This window comes from Schistocerca nitens, chromosome 3, assembly GCF_023898315.1.
Source record: "Schistocerca nitens isolate TAMUIC-IGC-003100 chromosome 3, iqSchNite1.1, whole genome shotgun sequence".
Lineage (NCBI taxonomy): Eukaryota > Metazoa > Arthropoda > Insecta > Orthoptera > Acrididae > Schistocerca > Schistocerca nitens.
In genome coordinates this window covers 153,186,100-153,207,399 of record NC_064616.1, presented here as the reverse complement: position 1 = coordinate 153,207,399, position 21,300 = coordinate 153,186,100, and the positions used below count along the sequence as shown (strand labels likewise).

The 21,300-nt window shown below is 41.0% G+C and overlaps 1 protein-coding gene across 2 annotated transcripts in view; it reads left to right on the top strand.

Annotated features, from left to right (window-relative positions):
• Positions 1-21,300, top strand: part of LOC126248096 (neurogenic locus protein delta) — a 1,462,003-nt gene that overhangs the window by 894,891 nt on the left and 545,812 nt on the right. Inside the window, exon 4 of one of the 2 annotated variants that reach the window (XM_049948763.1) lies at positions 13,016-13,060. The exons of the other annotated variant lie outside the window; for it this stretch is intronic. The gene's annotated coding sequence lies outside the window, so the exon portion shown is untranslated. The remainder of the gene's footprint in view (positions 1-13,015; positions 13,061-21,300) is intronic. 2 annotated transcript variants of the gene reach the window in all.

Sequence of the window (21,300 nt, the reverse complement as noted above, 5' to 3'; positions counted from 1 at the left end):
CCCATTCTTCACAAAGTGCTGTACTGAGAAGAGGTATTGATGTCGGTCGGTGAGGCCTGTCACGAAGTCAGTGTTCCAAAACATCCCAGAGGTGTTCTATAGGATTCACTCAGGACTCTGTGCAGATCAGTCCATTACAGGGACGTTATTGTCGTGTAACCACTCCACCTCAGGCTATGCATTATCAACTGGAGCTCGATCGTGTTGAAAGATGGAATCGCCATCCCCGAACTGCTCTTCAACAATGGGAAGCAAGAAGGTGCTTAAAACATCAATGTTCGCCCGTGCAGTGTTAGTGCCACGCAAAACAGTAAGGGGTGCAAGCCCTCTCCGTGAAAAAAACAACCACACCGTAACACCAAAGCCTCCGAATTTTACTGTTGGCATTACACACGCTGACAGATGTCGTTCACCGGGCATTCGCTATGCACACACCCTGCCACCGGATTGCCACATTATCTACCGTGATTCGTCACTCCACACGACGTTTTTCCACTCTTCAGTCGTCCAGCGTTTACGCTCCGTACAGCAAGCGAGGCGTCGTTTGGCATTTTCCGGCGAGATGTGTGGCTTATGAGCAGCCGCTCGACCACGAAATCCAAGTTTTCTCACCTCCCGCCTAACTGTCATAGTGCTTGCAGTGGATACTGTTGCAGTTTGGAATTCCCGTGTGATGGTCTGGACAGATGTCTGCCTATTACACATTACGACCCCCTTCAACTGTCGGCGTTCTCTGTCAGTCAACAGACACGTCAGCCTGTACGCTTTTGTGCCGTACGTGTCCCTTCACGTTTCTACTTCACTATCAGATCGGAAACAGTGCACCTAGGGATGTTTAGGAGTGTGGAAATCTCGCGTACAGACGAATGACACAAGTGACACCCCATCACCTGACCACGTACGAAGTCGATGAGTTCGGCGGAGCGCCCCATTCTGCTCTCTCACGATGTCAAATGACTACTGAGATCGCTGATATGGAGTACCTGGCAGTAGGTGGCAGCACAATGCACCTAATATGAAAAAGTATGCTTTTGGGGCTGTCGGGATACTTTTGAGCACATAGTGTAGCTCTAAATGTAGAAAAATGTAATTTAATGCAATGAGTAGGCTAAACAGGACATTATTTTCGAATGCAGCAATAGGAGTGTGTTGGTTGACACAGTCACTTCGATTAAATATGTGGGCGTTACTTTGCAAAGTGATATGAAATGGAACGAGCAATTAAGAGCTCTAATAGGGAAGGCGAACGGTCATCTTGGAGAATCTTTATTAGGAGAATTTAGGGAAAACGTGGTTTATCTGTTAGGGAGACTGCACATAGGACGCTAGTGCTCCCTATTCTTGAGCGCTGTTCGAATAGTTGTGCTACATACAAGGTCTGAGTAAAGGAAGACATCGAAGCAATTCAAAGGCGGACTGCTATATTTATTACCGGTAGGTCTGGACAACACAATGTTACGGAGATGCTTCGGGAACCCAAATGGGACTCCTTGGAGGGAAGGCAACGTTATTTTCGGACAACATTATTATAAAAATTTAGCCAACATTTGAAGCTGACTTCAAAATGATTGTACTGCCACCAGCACACATTTCGCGGAGGGATCACGAAGATAAGATACGATAGATCAGGGTTGATAAGGAGGCGTACATACAATCGCCTTTCCCTCGCTCAGTTAGTGGAATAGGAAAGGAAATAAGTAGTTATAATTCAGGGTACCCTCCGCCACACACCGTACGGTTGCTTGTGGAATATGTATGTAGATATAGATGTAGACTAGGCATGGTAACGTGACGTGTTTTCTGTGTTTCCATGTTTTTCTCCAACTCCTGAATTTCGTCTGTGACTTCCATGAACCACCTGAGAAAAACTACGGGGAGGTTCTGCCGAAAATAGCAAGACCGCCTTCCTTCGCCCAATCCGCGCTTGTGTTTTGTGTCTACGATGTAGTCTCGAAGGGACGTTTAAACTTTAATGTCCCTTCTTGAACACAAACAGCTTACTCGTCTTCCGCAGCAAAAATAATTGTTGAAGGGACTGGCAGATGAACTTGAACCTAAATAAATGTAACACACAGCGCAAAAATAGGGGACGAATCTATTACTGTTTGCGTACACTACTGGCGACGATAAAACACTGGAAAGAGTAACAACGGAAAACCCTAGAAGTAAGTGTCCGTAGCAAGTTGAAGTGGAATGACCACATAACACAAACTGAGGAAGAAGCTGATATCAGGCTGATGTTCAGTGGAAGAATCTCAAGGAAATTTAATTCATCCACAAAAAAGTATTCTTAAGTATTGCTCATCAGTCTGGGACATTCACCAGGTATAACTGATAGCTGGACAGAGAAGATATAAGGAAGAGCGGCGCATTTCGTCATGAAGTCGTTTAGAAAGCGCGACAGTGTTACGGAGACTGTAGTGGCTGGTACTACGAGAGACGCTTCGTGTATCATGAAGGTGCTTAATGTTGAAATTTTGAAAGCGTACTTTTCAAGAAGTGTCGAAAAATGTATTACTTATTCCTATATGTCTCGTAAAATGATCACAAGGAGACGTCAGAGCTCATGCGTAGGTTGTTCGCAATGGAGGAGGGATAGATAGGAAAGGAAGGTTCAAATGGTTCAAATGGCTCTGAGCACTAAGCGACTTAACTTCTAAGGTCATCAGTCGCCTAGAACTTAGAACTAATTAAACCTAACTAACCTAAAGACATCACACACATCCATTCCCGAGGCAGGATTCGAACCTGCGACCGCAGCGGTCGCTCGGCTCCAGACTGTAGCGCCTAGAACCGCACGGCCACTCCGGCCGGCAGGGAAGGAAGAAATGATGATACGAGTAGTAGTACAAGTATTCTCCGCCACATACCTTAAGGCGACTTGCAGAGTACAGCTGTAGAAACAAATCTGTGACGATTAAACACTGTATTTCCCTCGTACCTCAACGAATTGTGAAAATGACGAGAACTTAGTCCGAGCGATACAGCGAACAGGGCAGCGGAGGAAATACAAGCAGACCATGTACGATTTTAACAGCATGACGGCTTCACCCAGACACTTCACTGAATTTGTTCATAGGTCATCCTGGCTCCCCCAGGAATTTGTGTTCTGAGTTCTCGTCGATTGTCATTCCGTATCTTACCAACAGCATCAGTGTAGATCCACCTCTGACATAGCGGGGTGTCGACTCTGCAGATCACTCTTGCTTGTTTGTACTCGGCTACAGCTAAATTTTATCTACAGCTGCCATTGTTGAGCCACATTAAATTTGACTTGTGATAGTTTCGTTATTTTTCGCTGATGTCATTTCCTCCTCATGTTGCTAGAGTTTGACAGTGCAAAGGTTCTTGGCGAGGAATAAACTGACAGGACCAGAATTCAGTCACTGACTTTAGCGGGCAGTGTCTCAAATGCTTCAAACTGAAACTCTTAAGATATTCAGTTCGTGTATCACAACGGTGTCACACTTCCGCATGGTGCATTGTGTTCCCTGCCGACGACGAAAGCGCATTGGAAGCCCTGTTTGAACAAAGGGTTAATCCTAGTCGTTTATATGATCCAAGGGTTTCACATGTGAAGAAACTCGGTACAGACCTGAATAGCAGTATCTGTGGCGTTTTATATATTCTGAAGGAAATAAACGAGATGAGTCTGAAGCAAGCAGGAAATTATGCTGCTTCCTGTCGAGGAGAGTGTAGCTCTCCAAGGAAGTCGTCGTAACTAAACACATGTGTGCTCAATAATCCCAGAATAAACTGACGGAAGCAGCAGAGACATGTCACTTGTAGTATATATACTGCCTATCGTTCGTATAATCACACTAATTATGCCTAGTAGTTAGGTTGAACCCAAACTTTTTCATATGGGAGAATCTTAATGACGAATCGTCCTTCCTTTCAAGTGTATTTATTACTTTTATTTCCTCAACGTGACTTTTTATCGTGTAGGTGACTATTAATCGTACTAGTGAAAAGTAGAATCGTGTTTATGGATAATCATGATAATGGAAGGGTTTTAGAATGGTAAAAATGGTGCCGATGTACGTAACAGAGTTCTTCAGTTATACAAAGGGGTCGCCAGAGCTTAACAACATCATCCAACGGATGGATTTCCATCAGTAGTGACAGATGCTTTCATTCAGGGCCGCATCTACAGATTCCAAGGCTGTGGGCCATATCGAAAGAGAAACTCGCAAAAATACCATCTGGATTAATTTTCGAATGAAAAACCTGAAAAACGGCCTTCAAGATGTATTGCTCGATTATATAAATTTTACGATAGAATTAATAATTTGTGTGGTGATGGGAGTTAGAAAATCAAAAGAACTGAAATCATTAAGTTATTCAACACGATGTATTATGATCGCTATGAAGAAGAATTTCACTTTTTCTTGAAAATAACGAAAATAGTGATTCATAGCGATATTAGTAAGTCGAGTTAAATACCTTAAAGCGAAGAAAAGTTGAGACTCTTGTACATGCAAAAATAAGATTTCAGTTTTAAAAATAACGTATTTTAACTATAATCAAACATAATGTGAGACAAATGCAAGATAAGAAAAGGAATGAACCAATCAAGCAAATTTTACGTGTATTTAATATTAATATAATTCTCAATAAATGAGCCTTAGTCGCTAATTAGTCTTATTCGCTAATTCGTTTCCATCTATACTTTCTGTCAATGAAACTACTTACAATAGAATCTTAGTTTAGCTGTCTTAAAACACCACTTTCAATACCTAGCGAAGCCATAATTTCCCACTAAAACGTTCATAGGGTTTGCTTAACTTTGATATGACATCACGAATCACTAAGCTCTCCATCAGACGCAGGGCGTCGTAAGACTTTTTCTACGTAACTCGTGATATCTCCTTAACGAATAACGTTACCTGAAAGCTTCAAGTGAAGAACACCCGTCATGTGACAGAAAGTAAAAAATTTATGGCTCTTGGTTTGGATTAAATAAGATGTGGAAGAAATCGGCTTTCCGCGAAATCGAACTCACTTCAAACTGACATATTTCCGTTAACCATTCTTTTAAAAGTCTTAACGATTTTACCAATTAAAGCGTCAAACGTTTGACCGGCCGCCACTGATATTTGACACTAGGGAAGGGGAGTTTCGCTGCTCACAAGGGAACCTCCCCATCGCACCCCCCTCAGATTTAGTTACAAGTTGGCACAATGGATAGGCCTTGAAAAACTAAACACAGATAAATCGAGAAAACAGGAAGAAGTTCTGTGGAACTATGAACAAAATAAGCAAAATATACAAACTGAGTAGTCCATGTGTACGATAGGCAACATCAAGGTCGGTGTGAGCTCAGGAGCCCCGTGGTCTCGTGGTTAGCGTGAGCAGCTGCGGAATGAGAGGTCCTTGGTTCAAGTCTACCCTCGGGAGAAAAGTTTACTTACTTAATTTTCGCAAAGTTATGATCTGTCCGTTCGTTCATTGACGTCTCTGTTCACTGTAATAAGTTTAGTGTCTGTGTTTTGCGACCGCACCGCAAAACCGTGCGATTAGTAGACGAAAGGACGTGCCTCTCCAATGGGAACCGAAAACATTTGATCGCAAGGTCATAGGTCAACCGATTCCTCCACAGGAAAACACGTCTGATATATCCTATACGACACTGGTGACGGCATGTGCGTCACATGACAGGAATATGTTGTCGACCCACCTAACTTGTACACTTGGCGAATGGGTAAGAAGATTCTTCTACCTTGCCCGATTTAGGTTTTCTTGTGGGTGTGATAATCACTCCCAAAAAAGTGATGAAAACATAAGCGTTTGTCACATAAACTGAAAATAAAAAGTTAAACTCTTCACCCGAGGGGAAGCTTGAACCAAGGACCTCTCCTTCCGCAGTTGCTCACGCTAACCACGGGACCACGGCACTCCTACGCTTGCTGTTTCCTTGTTCTTTCCTATCTTGGCCATGGACTACTCAGTTTGTATATTTTGCTTATTTTTTTCATAGTTCCACACAACTTCTTCCTGTTTTCTCGATTGATCTGTGTTCAGTTTTTCAAGGCCTATCCACTGTGCCAACTTATAACTAAATCTGAGGGGGGTGCGATGGTGAGGTTCCCTTGTCAGTGCTGAAATGATTCGTATAAGGTGTCCAGTGAAATATTCAGCCAAATAACCCCATACAAAATAATTACGCTTTTACTATTATAACAGGATCCGCGTTACGGTATTAAATGAAAATTTTTATTTTAAATTTTTGTGGTGCTGGCCATTTGGAGGTGTGTGCTCGTAGGCTGCAGCCTTCAAACACATTACGACCTGGGGGCCACCCTCACTTGCCTAACACTGGCGATGAAGAGATTTTCCAGCATCAGGAATAGAATTCACCAGTGTCACCTTCGCCACGGGGGGAGCTAAACCGTGGATACCCTCCTTTCGTCAACATTCGTCCACAATTTTCGCAGTATATCGGCTGCTGTGTGTTACCTCAAGCATCCACTTTCGAGGGGAGGCCATAACGTTTGGAACGCGGATTTACTGTAAACTTCGTACACTCGTAGTACTCCACGAGGACAACAAAATCTGTAAGCAGTAGCGCGTACTTCTCAAGCGTTACTGAGAAAATCGCAAGATAATTTCGGTCGTGAAATATATGTCTGTGCGTGGCCATTTTTACCACGGAGCGGCTATAGCCGAGCGGTCCCGGCACGGCAGCTCAGCGTGTTCAATCAGCGCGTTAGCAACCCTTTCTAATAAAGAAACTGAGCGAACGGATCAATGAAATAACTGAACGGGTGTCGTCTGACGTCAGCCCTGAACAAATTCAATGAATAATATAGAACAAAATGTTTTCTAAAAAACTTTTATTAAATTTAAGTTAGTTATCAGTCTACTAATTTTTATTATCGCAAATAATATAATATTCATAACTATACGACTAGTAAACGACCAAACGCATAAAGTGATACTGAAAATGTATGCTTGTCCGTGTCTTCAAAACTGTTCGTATTTAATCAAAAAATGGTTCAAATGGCTCTGAGCCCTATGGGACATAACATCTATGGTCATCAGTCCCATAGAACTGAGAACTACTTGAACCTAACTAACCTAAGGACAGCACACAACACCCAGCCATCACGATGCAGAGAAAATCCCTGACCCCGCCGGGAATCGAACCCGGGAACCCCGGCGTAGGAAGCGAGAACGCTACCGCACGACCACGAGATGCGGGCGTATTTAATCGAAAGAGAAAGAGAAACTGGTTCTCGGAAGACACTATTAAAATACACTCGGTACTGCATAACCAATTATCAGCGCATTGTGCATGGTTTGCTTCCAAATTATCGTCTGAAAGAGAGGTTTCTGAAAATGTTAACGAGGTTTGTTTTTCCGCGGAAAACGTCAAAAGACCTTGCGTATGCGGAAAGATGCAGCCAGTGCCGTTTAACTTTATGTTTTCCATGTTTTTACGAAAAATACCATCCTGCAACTTGTACTCGTAATGTCGAAAGCGACGATTAATTGTACATCTTTCGAAAGCCGTCTGTGCCGGTCAAAACTTGTAGGTAACAAGTCCTTTCGGGCTCCTTCCAGGTATAAGGGATTTCTCAAATCACGGACAAGCATACATTTTCAGTATCACTTTATGCGTTTGGTCGTTTACTAGTCGATAGTTATGAATATTACATTATTTGTGATAATAAAAATTAGTAGACTGCCAAATGACATTGTAAATTTAATAAAAGTTCATCCGATTACACGTATTTTCCGCATTATATCAGTTGTAATATAAACAGTAAAGATAACGACTCTGTTGACAATAAAAAAAAAAAAAAACTGGCGAACGGAACTCGATCCAGCGATCCAGCGGCTTGGACGCCAACCACTTCTTCTTTTTTTTTTAATTGTTCTATATCGTTTGTTGAATTTGTTCAGGGCGGACGTCGGATAACACCCGTTCACTTTGTTCGTTGACCCGATAGCTCAGTTTTTTTTATTAGAAACGGTAGATAACGCTCTGATCGAACACTCTGAGCTATCGTGCCGGCACCACTGGGCTGCAGCCGCTTCACGGTAAAAGTGACCACGCACGGATATACAGGCTGTTACAAAAAGGTACGGCCAAACTTTCAGGAAACATTCCTCACACACAAAGAAAGAAAATATGCTATGTGGACATGTGTCCGGAAACGCTTAGTTTCCATGTTAGAGCTCATTTTATTACTTCTCTTCAAATCACATTGATCATGGAATGGAAACACACAGCAACAGAACGTACCAGCGTGACTTCAAACACTTTGTTACAGGAAATGTTCAAAATGTCCTCCGTTAGCGAGGATACATGCATCCACCCTCCGTCGCATGGAATCCCTGATGCGCTGATGCAGCCCTGGAGAATGGCGTATTGTATCACAGCCGTCCACAATACGAGCACGAAGAGTCTCTACATTTGGTACCGGGCATGCGTAGACAAGAGCTTTCAAATGCCCCCATAAATGAAAGTCAAGAGGGTTGAGGTCAGGAGAGCGTGGAGGCCATGGAATTGGTCCGCCTCTACCAATCCATCGGTCACCGAATCTGTTGTTGAGAAGCGTACGAACACTTCGACTGAAATGTGCAGGAGCTCCATCGCGCATGAACCACATGTTGTGTCGTACTTGCAAAGGCACATGTTCTAGCAGCACAGGTAGAGTATCCCGTATGAAATCATGATAACGTGCTCCATTGAGCGTAGGTGGACGAAACTAATATGAGCTCTAACATGGAAATTAAGCGTTTCCGGACACATGTCCACATAACATCTTTTCTTTATTCGTGTGTGAGGAATGTTTCCTGAAAGTTTGGCCTTACCTTTTTGTAACACCCTGTATATTTGTCGACCGAAATTATCTTGCGATTTTCTCAATAACGCTTGAGAAGTACGCGCTACTGCTTACACACTTTGTTGTCTCGTGGAGTACTACGAGTGTTCGAAGTTTGAAGTACATCCGCGTTCCAAACGTCGTGGCCTCCCCTTGTTAGATAAATACGGAGGTTCCTCCTGATGTGACTGTTTCGCCGGCCGGAGTGGCCGAGCGGTTCTAGGCGCTACAGTCTGGAGCCGCGCGAGAGCTACGGTCGCAGGTTCGAATCCTGCCTCGGGCATGGATGTGTGTGATGTCCTTAGGTTAGTTAGGTTTAAATAGTTCTAAGTTCTAGGGGACTGATGACCTCAGAAGTTAAGTCCCATAGTGCTCAAGCAATTTGAACCAATTTTGTGGATGTTTCAACAGCTGTTTCTGGTGAGACAGGTTTGTGTCACCTTCGGTCTGAGTGCGTGGAATCTGCAATACCTACACAGCGAGATCGCAGATAAAAGCACTTATCACGTGAACGAGTTCGCTCGTGGGTCAACTTGTTCGTCAAAACCGGCCTGGCCAGTGTCGGGTGCGCACCGCCCGACTGGGAGGCAGTGTCCAGGTTGCACCGTGGCAGTCGGGCCTCTGGGGTGCAGGTGGTTAAATGATAGCGCAACTTAGGGGCCACGGACAGATAAAATCTCTGTTTTCCGGCCTGCCGAAGAAGCTCCGCAATTATCTGCTGCCTCTTACGCATTTACCCCGGGAGCTGCCCTTCGCACCCAGAGCTCGCGCCACAAGCAGCCGCTGGAGCAACGAATACACAGAAACAACCGTCGATCTCCCGTTACTTAACTGCTAGTCTCACATCACTACTAGAGACAGGAGGAAAAGTTTCAAACTGAAGACGTATTTGCAAAGTAGGTAACAGAAACTCGTAGGCATTACAGCACAATGAGAAATACAGAGGAAACAAAAAAGAAAATATCGAAAAACTTCAGTGTGACGCATATTTACGAGCGGAGGGATCCGTACAAGGCTAATATGCAGTTTATTGGAATGGAAATACGAATAGCGTGGGCAAATCGTAGGCGTCCGTTTGATGTGGCTGTCCCAGGATGCTGCTATTTGACTGTATCATCCACTTGCTGTAAGCTGTATGCGATTAACGGTCCTGGGGAGAGAGGATGTCTTTGCTGTGACTGAAGACAATGTCCTTCCCAATGAAGCCAAAAACTGTACTTTAAGTGTTATTAAATATTAGTCTTCGAAATGAATTGATCACATCACTTACAGTGGCTTAAATTAGTATTCAAATAAGGCAAAGTTTTTCTCCTAGAAATGACATTTATAACACGTGTAACTTTAGTAGCTAATGGTAATAAGGCATATCAATTCTTGGGATACTGTCGCACGTTAGCATGCTACAGGTTCGACTGATTTATTACAGCGAACAGATAAAGAGCCAAAGAACTGCTTTTATGACAGTTTATTATTTTCTTTTGTAATTTCGACACGCCATTCCCTGAGAATACTGTAGCATCCACTCTACAAAAAGGGGATAATATTTTCACAACTCCTAATTCGATGATGTACTACCGTATTTCATGCACTTTGCACTCTAATTCTATAAAATTAAAAGAAATCAGCAGGCATGCTAAGTTGTTTAGAAAATATTTCTTCACAAACTGGGCTATAATGAATAAAGCGGTATTGGTAGACTCGGAAGTTTCAAATACAATTGTCAACTAGCCAGTACGACGAAAACTGCTTTAAAAATATTAGTAATTGATGACCTTTTTAATCCATGTTATTAGGAAAGAGAATGAAGCGTGGTGAAGGTTCTGTAATCGTATGACTGGTCATATTGTGTTTCTCAGTGTATATTGTACAGCCAATCAGAAAGTAAAAGTACCTGTTAACACCTATAAAACCACTTTAGGTGGCTGTTTTCCTCAGTCTGAACAAACATTGTTCTCAACAAGGAATTGCTTTTACAGATGTGATTATATACTGCTCTCACTAATTGACTGGACGAATATTGCTTTCTTGAGATTATGGAAGAGTCAGCATGGCGCACAATATAGACTAACACGTTTTCCTCATCTCCACAATAGCCGAATTTCAGTTCTGTGGCGGTATTGGAGGCGGTATTAAAAAGGAAGAAAAAGAAAGCTGCTGGACTCTGCCAGCATCTCTCATGGAATTAGAACAATTTCTTTGCGAGAAACGATATCCCATTAATCACTTTCCAAGATATACGCATCGATGCTCAAGTGGCTTTTTAGGTAGTCCTATACATGTCGTGTTGACATTAATGTTTTCTAAGCTGTACGCTGTAATTCAATGGCCTACGAATGCCTATTATGCTTTGTGTATACAACTTAAGTCAGCTGTCGGCTCGTTGTATGATGTTTATCAAGCTAGTTAACCCTATAAGTGATACTGATATATATATATATATATATATATATATATATATATATATATATATATATATATATATATATAACTCGTCATAAACCCTGCATAGTACTTTATGTAGAACCAACAATTGACTGTATTGGCATTACAATATTGGCAATAGTTTTTCTGATAGGCATGAAAATAGTTTTTATTTCTTTAAGTCTTTAGTCTTGAGAAATCAACGAACAAGTGAGTAATTGTATAAATATTTACCGATGGATCTGAGTCACTCGTCCTCTGAGATGGTTTTGTGCTCGGCTGGCATTTGTCACTTGTGGATTTACTATCCGGATATTCTGATACAAACGACGTTAAGTTCAATGCACAGTAACATTTCTTATATTAAAAAGTATAACATCAATACGAGAGTCGTTTGTGAGCATATTTATAACCAATTTTCTTTCTCGGCCCACATGTAAACAAATAGAGTGCTGTGAAGTCAGTTGCTAGTTACATTCAATTTTGCTGATTATATGCTGTGAAATATTTCTTCTAATGAGAACGAACATTTCAGACACTGTTGTTTCACAAATTATCTCGAAAATGTTAGCCTCAGAGATAGTATAAATTATTGTCGCAGATTGTGCACATGTAGGATGGTTACTAAAAATATGCAATAAGACGAAAATTGTTTATGCGTACACCTGAATATAATGGACTTATTGATTGCTCGTTTTTCGTTGGTTTTTATAGTGAGTGGGACCATACTGACATTCACGAATATTTGATTTAGATCTCTAAGAATTATCTCGTGGAGGTGACAAAGTTCCATGGCAGATTAAGTTCTGGCTGATCGTGTAAAGAACTGCTGGGAAGAAGTTACAGAAGAGTACGCAGCGGATTCAGAATTTGGAGGAGACTCTAATGCAGATGATGTTGCTACTGTTTCTACACTTTGACTGGATTTTCTCATTTTGAGAAGACAGAAGCTGCGATCTGTTTTACTTATTAAAGAAAATTTTGAAACCAAGATCGTATAAATACTTCTTTATTTAAAACGACCGGTTTCGACAGACTTTGGTGTCATCTTCAGGTCTAAAAAAATCTTTTATTACGAAACGTATTCAACTGAGGTCCATCTTCAAATGAAGATGTTTCATAACAAAAGATTTCTTAGAGCTGGGGATGACAGCGAAGTCTGTTGAAATCGGTCGCTTTAAATAAAGAAATATTTATGCAATCTTGGTTTTAGAATGTTTTTAGTACTTCTGTATGTTCAAATGCTACTACAGTAACTGATGGTAACTGAGTAACACTGTGTCAAGTGGACCAGTGGGAGAAACGCCTATTGGAGATGGATCACGTAGATTTTATTTATTTATTTATTTCATTAACAGTACTGAGAAACCCACCGCCTTGAAATGTAAGGTGGGTCGGATGCTTCTGAATCTAATAGCAAAGACATCCCATTGTTACAGTCTTATTGGTATACAGTTATTAATGCTTTTTTAAATAATATAAAGAACATAATATATAAAGATTTCTCTGAGGATACAGTGAATTGAATGCTTAACAATTGTTAAAATGGTTCCATATAATTTGTTACTACCTAGTTGATGAGAATATAATTTATACAATGCAAATGTCAAAGAAAAATTAAAAAAAAAGAAAATGTAACACAATGAGCATGGTTAAGAATAATTTGTAATATATAGAGGGAAGTGATATGCTGTATTTGGATGAGTAATACAGTCTAAGTAGCATGTTGGTTAGTAATGGCATATTTCTCTTCATTCCAGATGAGAAGGTCTCGGTACAACCTCGTGCTATTCTCATCTGAAAAGGTTTGCGCTAATGTATATTTGCACAGATTATACAGATTAAATGCTGACTGAGCACTTCATACACGGAATACATGAATTTTAGCGTCACATGAGAAATACACTTATGTTTGTAACTTGTTAGTTGACATAGAATATAGTTCATTGCTACTTGAATGCATTATTCCTTAAATAACATTTCTGATATATGAAATACCACGTAGAGTGGCCTGCTTTCCTACGCTTTTTAAGAAAGTTGTGGAAGTGAGTTAGGTACTGAAGTGGCAGAAAATAAGTATTTATATACATGGCTGCATGTTTGTAAACCCCAGCGGTTTGGGAAACGTCTTCCCCCTGAGGGCATAGATTTACTGACTGAAGTTATTGTTGTTTCCTCCAGATCTGTTTCAGTTTTTTCAGCACAGATGCTGTGCTCTTGATTCATTGGAATGGACTTAGAAATACATAATAAATTCAGCAGTTCTACTAATTACTGTTCCCAAGAGGACATATTGATATATACTTCATTGTTATCCTGGATAAATCATTTTGTCACTTAATGAATTAACGAATTCACCGCTGGATGACGTTACCAGAAGCGATTTACCACAACATAGAACCGGGAGTGTAAGAGAACAGAACATAACTGAACCCTTATCGATGCAGAACTAAAATCATACACTCGAATAAATATCCATATAGCTTTTCGTCGGAAGTTAAATCAGGATTTCAAGCAATGTATACAAGCATATAAAAAAGTTAATTTTGATCTATAATTGACTTAGTAACTTAATTATAAAACAAAGTTTGTGACTAAAACTATTGAGTCACGTTAAGATATATAATGGCTATATAAAACAAAGGATGATGTAAAGTGACATAGCAGACTGAAGTGGAGAACTATGGAAAACTGATCTGACAAGGGGAGGCCGCCAATTGTGAAATTCAGATTCAATTCATACTGCGCATAATAAAAGCTCATGGCCAGAGGTGTAATGTGGCAAAGCACCAAGATGCACTTCTCAGCCGTTGTCGACAAAATCGACAGTTAAAAGAAACCGTTGCGGTGAAATACTCTCTACGATTAATAATTTTCTACAGCGTCGTGGCGCAGCGGTACGCGCTCGGGTTCGTAATCCGAAGGTCGCCGGATCGAATCTCGCGCCATGCAACATTTTTTTATTATTAGTTTATTGTAATTCAAATATATATCCTATTAATGAATTGCTTATGCATGTCGGTGAAGGCGGATCGCTCTCCAATTGTACCACCTCCATTTTTCCGTTTGTTTAACAGGGTATACCAAAGCTCTCTCGTCCGCACTGATTTTCGACGATGTTATAAGTTGCGCTAGGGACCGCATCTACCTTCTTTCGAAGTTAGCAGGCAACTACGCTGTTATGCGGCGGCTTGTTTCGGCCCATTCAACATCTGTCCTTCAAGTGTAACGAGCGAGTAGCGGTTCAAATGGTTCAAATGGCTCTGAGCACCATGGGACTTAATATCTGTGGTCATCAGTCCCCTAGAACTTAGAACTACTTAAACCTAACTAACCTAAGGACATCACACACATCCATGCCCGAGGCAGGATTCGAACCTGCGACCGGAGCGGTCACGCGGTTCCAGACTGAAGCGCCTTTAACCGCACGGCCACACCGGCCGGCCGCGAGTAGCGGAGTTTATATTTCATACCCGCCACAGCAAAGTTGTGTTCGTGGGGTTTCTATTCTAATTCGAACGTTTGACTTACGCTATACGTATTCGTTTCGGAATATCGTTTCTACGTCTTCCGTTAACTATACGTGGTTAACATTATGAAGACAATTAATAACATTTGTGAAACACAACTTTGTTTGCGGAAAACATAATGATGTTCGAAGTCGCCAGTTTTTCCACGACAAACGACTTTCAACAACTTATTATATGCATAATTGTTGCAACTGATTACCGGGAATTTTATATATATATATATATATATATATATATATATATATATATATATATATATGTGTGTGTGTGTGTGTGTATTTATATTCACACATTTGAATTACAAAAAACGAATACTAAAAAAAAAAACCTCGCATGGCGCGAGATTCGAACCGGCGACCTTTGAATTACGAACCCGAGCGCTTACCGCTGCACCACGACGCAGCAGAAAATTATTAATCGTAGAGAGTATTTCACGGCAACGGTTTATTTTAACTGTCGATTTTCTCGACAACGGCTGAGAAGTGCATCTTGGTGCTTTGCCACATTACACCTCTGGCCATGAGCTTTTATTGTGCGCAGTATGAATTGAATCTGAATTTCACAATTGGCGGCCTCCCCTTGTGAGTCAAAGTATTTAACTTTTGACTACGGTTTTGTTGAGATCCGTGTGTGTGTGTGTGTGTGTGTGTGTGTGTGTGTGTGTGTGTGTGTGTGTGTGTGTGTATGTGCGTGTGTGTGTGTGAGGGGGGGGGGGCTGTTTGTAACCTATTAGTGATTGTGGTCGAACTGCAAGTTGAACAATCAAATCTCCAGTAGTACGCCCGACGACATCTTACCTCTTACTTAGCACCCTCGCTTATATTTTAGACACTGTCCGATGTGCAAGTCTTGGCAGCTACACTTGCTAGGAAACAACTCCGTCGCATTTGGTAAGCACGATTTGCTGCCGACAGGATAATTAGTGTTCGTGTCGCGTGCTTGGTGGCCAGAGAACGCTTGCCGCTTGCAACGCACGTCATCTCGATGAACGCCCACTACGGCGTGCTAATTCTTGCATTCGTATAGCCTTTAACGAACTTCGCAGCTGCCTAAGCAACTGGGTGGAACTAGGTCTGTGGCGACTCCTGCACAAAAGTAGAGACCGGGAGGTAGAGGTGGGGGGGGGGGGGCAAACTCCGAAAAAGTACACGGTGCTAAGTTATTGGAATATTTTGATTTTTGTGGTCTTAATTCACTACTCAACAGCTGATGGAAGAACTCGTATTGTTTGCTCAACGAAACAATGTATTTCACGTTCCACAATGTCATTTATCTGCCCATTTGAACTGCCGGGAAAGTGTTCATAATCGGGAGACCAAGAGGCTTCTGTGAAGGTCTCATATTAAAAAGGGTGAACTACCAATGACGTACGTATCCAGTGTAAGAAATAATAAGCAACCAGAAAAGGTATCGTTCTCCGTGAAAACATCTTTCCTAGTGGCTCGATACTTCAAAGGCGTTAGAAGACAGACATTCCTGACTGCACATTTGTATGGGACCAATTTCTAGAAATGTTTATCAGCGTGATAACCATCATCAGGCAATTGATATTCACTGCTTTAAAAATCCTGTTTCTGGATTTTTAGTTGTTGAATTATAGGCATCGATTCTTGTGTCATCCATTTGGTCGTCGTCTCGGTCTTCTGTTGTCTCTCGGAATCCTGCCGTGAACAGTTAACATCAATTTCGCTGGATTACAGTTATAAGTATGACTTCCACTCCTGCCTGTTTCGCGAGCCACTCGTTTGTTTTCCTGTCTTTGTAATAGTTCCCAACATGCATCGCTTACATCTAAGTCTCTGAATTATTTTCACTTTAAAAGTCCATGTGTCACTGTTACAAATCCACCTACTTCACCCAGCCTTCTTCTTATAACATTACGTTAATTTTTACAGTATTCTTTTCGATATGTGTTTGCATCGTTTCTTATTTTATGATACTACTCTTGGGGCACCTAACTTCACATTACTTACTAGCCTTACGCTAGTTGAACTGTATCACGAAAATATTGTCTTAATTTCGTCAAGTACTCTCTTTTTGGTTTGGGAATCTGTTTGCCACCCAATATGAAGTAAATCTCTGTATTTCTATTCTACCCATGATGCAGATTGAATTCTTTGAGTTCATCACCCTTTATTGGAATTAGCGTCATATGGTTACCCCTGTGATTTGTTATGCCTGTTAGAAACAACTATGAGTATAGAGCAGCATAAATTAAAAAATTAGTTAAGAAACTCATATAAGTCTCTAGGTTTTTAGAAACAACTATGAGCATAGAGCAGCATAAATTAAAAAAAAATTAGTTGAGAAACTCGTATAACTAGGTTTCTTCGATGGTGTCCTTTACTTTTGGTAGTGGAATAGGATTCAGAACATTCATACTGTATTTACAGCACATAAGCAGTAACAATCCAAAAACGAATCAAGGGAAAATGTATTAATCGTTAATGTTAATATATCACTTACACTTTTATTTATGAATGTATTTTACTGACTCTTGTATTGTTCATATTTCACATATGGATTGTTATTTTATTATAATTTGTGTTGCACGCTTATAGATAGTTACTAATAAAACGTAGGACTATTAGGACGATATTTTATTCGGATACAGAATTTTCAAAAGCTCAGTTATCAATCAGTATAAAAATATTAATGGAAGGCGTTTTGAAGAGTTGCTCAATGTAGGTGAAAATACGATCAGTAATGTTTCAGATTTCGATGTACAATGGGATAGGAATGATGATGGAAATAGGATCACATTTGAGGAAGGGGAGAAAATGGTCAATAGATTGCAGTGCAATAAAGCGGCTGGGGTGGATGAAATTAAGTCGGAACTCATCAAATACAGTGGAATGTCAGGTCTTAAATGGCTACACAGGATAACTGAAATGGCGTGGGAGTCGGGACAGGTTCCATCAGACTGGACGAAAGCAGTAATCACACCAATCTTTAAACATGGAAACAGAAAAGATTGTAACAACTATAGAGGTATCTCTTTAATCAGCGTTGTGGGTAAAATCTTGTCAGATATTGTTGAAAGGAAAGTGCGAGTATTAGTTGAGGACTACTGGATGAAAATCAATGTGGGTTTAGGCCTCTTAGAGGTTGTCAGGACCAGATCTTTAGCTTACGGCAAATAATGGAGAAGTGTTACGAGTGAAACAGGGAATTGTATCTATGCTTTATAGATCTAGAAAAGGCATATGACCGGGTTCCCAGGAGGAAGTTATTGTCTGTTCTACGAGACTATGGAATAGGAGGCAAACTTTTGCAAGCAATTAAGGGTCTTTACATAGATAGTCAGGCAGTAGTTAGAGTTGACGGTAAATTGAGTTCATGTTTCAGAGTAGTTTCAGGGGTAAGACAGGGCTGCAACCTGTCTCCACTGTTGTTCATATTATTTATGGATCATATGTTGAAAACAATAGACTGGCTTGGTGAGATTAAGATATGTGAACACAAAATAAGCAGTCTCGCATATGCGGATGACTTAGTTGTGATGGCAGATTCGATTGAAAGTTTGCAAAGTAATATTTCAGAGCTAGATCAGAAATGTAAGGACTATGGTATGAAGATTAGCATCTCCGAAACGAAAGTAATGTCAGTGGGAAAGAGATATAAATGGATTGAGTGCCAAATAGGAGGAACAAAGTTAGAACAGGTGGACGGTTTCAAGTACTTAAGATGCATATTCTCACAGGATGGCAACATAGTGAAAGAACTGGAAGGGAGGTGTAACAAATCTAATGCAGTGAGCGCTCAGCTACGATCTACTCTCTTCTGCAAGAAGGAAGTCAGTACCCAGACTAAGTTATCTGTGCGCCGTTCAATATTTCGACCAACTTTGTTGTATGGGAGCGAAAGCTGGGTGGAGTCAGGTTACCTTATCAGTAAGGTTGAGGTTACGGATATGAAAGTAGCTAGGATGATTGCAGGTACTAGTAGATGGGAACATTGGCAGGAGGGTGTCCACAATGAGGAAATCAAAGAAAAACTGGGAATGAACTCTATAGGTGTAGCAGTCAGGGCGAACAGGCTATGATGGTGGGGTCATGTTACACGCATGGGAGAAGCAAGGTTACCCAAGAGACTCATGGGTTCAGCAGTAGAGGGTTGGAGGAGTCGAGGTAGACCAAGGAGAAAGTACCTGGATTCGGTTAAGAATGATTTTGAAGTAATAGGCTTAATATCAGAAGAGGCACCAATGTTAGCACTGAATAGGGGATCATGGAGGAATTTTATGGGGAGACTATGCTCCAGACTGAATGCTGAAAGGCATAATCAGTCTTAAATGATGATGGTGATGATGAGGCGTTGCTGTGTATATACCTTTCACTACTGGTGAACTATTTCGGTCGGAGTCACAAAATCTGCGTTCATTATGTATTTCTGAAAGTTTGTTTCGTACCTAATGCAGTCTTTTATAAAAGGAACGAGGCCTACAATGTGGTTACCTGGGATGTGATATTCCTCAATAATATGTTATTTGCTAAATTTTTATTGTGATGTCATTAATTATGAAATTCTTATTAGGACACTGGTGCGTTATCATAGAAGAAACCGTCCCATCGCTTGGTTAGAAGTAATTTACAAGTTTCTATAGTAGGACTGGTAAGTCAACTTTTTTTTAATATACTGTTAGCATTCGATTCCAGGAACTCGCTATACTTCCGTTTCATTCACTTACTCTTTTACAATTTCAAAGCTAGACCTCCTCATAAAGTTGTACTGTGCTCTTAAAACTATATACTATACTCACGATACTTCTTCCGCAAACTCATTCAGTCCGCAAATGGCAGGTACAGTTCCCGAATATTTCATTTAAAAATTAAATTGGTACAATAACCGAACAGTAGTAGCGAGTTCTGTGAATCTTATAAATTAAAGGATTTCACATCGTCCATCAAACTGTACTGTTACTTTATTTATCTCTTTCGCTCTTGTTTTCAATTCTTTGAGAGTGAGATTTCTCCAGGTTCAGTCGTTAAATGCTAGAAATATGGAAAAACCATTTTTTATGGCACTGGACCGTTATGTTCACTAATATCGGCGTAGACACACTGATACAATACTTGGTAACTGGGGCAGTCAACAAATATTATAAAAATAAATGTTCAAATGTGTGTGAAATCTTATGGGACTTAACTGCTAAGGTCATCAGTCCCTAAGCTTACACACTACTTAACCTAAATTATCCTCAGGACAAATACACACACCCATGCCCGAGGGAGGACTCAACCCTCCGCTGGGACCAGCCAATAAAAATAAACCGTTGCCTTATTTTTCGCGTACATTCCCTTCTGATCGTGGCACCGTTGCGTAACGGAAATGATCAGTTAATAATACAAATTTAATTTTTCTGTTGCCATCATTAGTCTGGGTCCAGGGTTCCGCGGTTTCTGCTCTACGGCAGAGAAACTTCAGTGTCTTATCTTAACCGTAAAGCGGAGATGAGAAGCGTTATTGTGCAATCGTTGATCCAATGAATTAGCATTCCGTGGTAGCGATCTTAAATTTTGCGTTAGGACATCCTCATGTAAATTTCCTGTGTCTCCATAACTCACCATAAGCTAGTGCTGTGTAGAACTTTTTTTTAACAAGCCCATGGCTGACTATTCCTCACACACACCAGCTTGTCTGACACGAGCTATTGCTGCGCCTCAAATAACGTTGATGTTGACGGTACGTGAAAAAATAATCTTCCAATTTTCTATTAGCAGTTTGTACAAATGGAATTTTTCGATTTTACAGGATGCTCCTTCCTCCACTTCGACGTATAATACAGAACTTGGGGCAGTTACTTCGCTGGCCTGCTCGTAAAACGTAATCTGTAGATTAGCATCCAGCACACGTAGCTCAGCCCGTCCTGGGCCGAATCCGCTAGCCGAATTACTAACGTCCAGTCTGGTACACCTGCTTTCTGGGTGCAATTTTTCCCATACATCTCAAAAACAAAACACACGAGAAACTGAACATAAATACATACACACAGCAGCAACGCGATTTGCAGAGAGACGGCGTAAATAACATTATTACTCCAATATTAAGGTGACGATGTGGTATTAGAAAGGGCATTGGACAGCATAGCCGGCCGCGGTGGCCGAGCTGTTCTAGGCACTTCAGTCTGGAAACGCGCGACAGCTACGGTCGCAGGTTCGAATCCTGCCTCGGGCATGGATGTGTGTGATGTCCTTAAGTTAGTTAGGTTTAAGTAGTTCTAAGTTCTAGGGGACTGATGACCTCAGATGTTAAGTACCATAGGGCTCAGAGCCATTTGAACCATGTGAAGACAGCATAAACAAGAGCGAGATCTACCTCGTCAGTTGAATATGTTATCATAGAAGGCGTAGGTGGACGGGGAAAGACCCTAGGAATAACAGGACAACAGGAGTGTAGTTACCCACCTACCGGCAGACTAGCCTCTTCACTGTTGAACGGAACGTATGACTGTATACACGGTCCAGTTACATTAACGGGAGCATCGCCTATGTTTGACGCCAAAGTGTAGTAAC